The following is a 1439-nucleotide window of genomic DNA, read 5'->3' on the forward strand; positions in this document are numbered from 1 at the left end:
AAAAATGTTATTTGTTATGGTTTTTATGTGTTGACTTAATACGCGATTTGTTCATGTCTTCCAAGAAATATACTCGTGCATTTTTAAAAGCATTCATCGATCTACTCGCTAATTAAATCGTATTTTAATGAAAACACTTGTTCTTATAGACAATGCTTTTATTAACAATAAATAGTTATAAAATGGAAAGAAAGAAGAATTATTCGAGAATACCCACCGGATCTTTTTAAATATGAAGCGATAGGTTAGACTGTTCATAATTTGCTGAATGTTAAAACCGGAAGATATGATTACAAAAAAACCAGTTAAAGGCAAATCAGTATAGAATTTCTATAAAGTTTCGTGGTATTTAATAATGCTTTGTTACAGAAGTTCTGATAGCACACACAGATGAATCTTACTTCTCGGTGTCAGTTTATGACTGCCTATTATAGAAGCTTATAGTCTGGTGAACCAAATTTTTGTATGAAATATCTGTATTTTAAAAACTTATATCCTTTACGCCATTACGCTTTTTGAATTAAAAAGCATGAAAGTATAAATGTTTCGGCAAGTATAAATATTTGGTAAATCTTAGAGCAACCATCGAAATAATATTTGTTAGCCATCAATATTTTTTTGTTTTTGTTAAGCTTAACTTCTAACTATATTTTAAAATAATAGTGGAAAGTAAATGCAGTTTCGGACCACATGTCTTTAATTATTTCGCGCCCGATTTTTGTATATTCTTATTCTTGTACGTTTGGAGATCATTGCATTGGTCTAATTTTGTCCTGCTATATTATCTTGTATCCATCTGTGTATTACACACATTCGCAATAAAGTATTGTACCGTTTTGTATAAAAGCATAAAGTAATAATGGAAGCAGCTCGTAAAAGCAGGGGCATTATCGTTATTAAATATAGCGCTCAAATAGGAAATACTCCACGCTTTTGTTACTCTGTTAGTTCTTACTATGAAATGTCGTTAAAATCGTTGCACCACTTACTTATGTCAAATGAAAGAAGGATATTATGGAATCGTTTAGTTTTTTAACACCCCGGAATATTGAAGAGCTGCAGGATCCGGATTCTCTTAGGTTCCAAAAATAACAAGTTAAAGTTTTTTCCGATTCAGCCCGACTTCTGCTACTCGATTTACAAGGCGATTAGCGATTTAGAAAGGAATATTCGAGATTTATCGTAATTTTTTCAATTTTATATACAAATTCGGAGGCTTAAAAAGTAGTCTACGCTCCCTTACTTAGCAGCTTCACAAACCCAACCAATTTTCAAACCCTCACTCACTCACTATACCAACAATACAACAATCGATTGACACCAACGTGAGGCAAAGCTTCAGAGCTTTCCGCAATTGCCAACAATTTTAAGATTGTCATACAAAAAGCTGGAATTCCTGCACAGTGTGCTTTTGTGACTGATTCCCTAAACTCGTTCAC

The sequence above is a fragment of the Scaptodrosophila lebanonensis genome, unplaced genomic scaffold, assembly GCF_003285725.1.
Source record: "Scaptodrosophila lebanonensis strain 11010-0011.00,11010-0021.00 unplaced genomic scaffold, SlebRS2 tig00000080-arrow-pilon, whole genome shotgun sequence".
NCBI classification, from domain to species: Eukaryota; Metazoa; Arthropoda; class Insecta; order Diptera; family Drosophilidae; genus Scaptodrosophila; species Scaptodrosophila lebanonensis.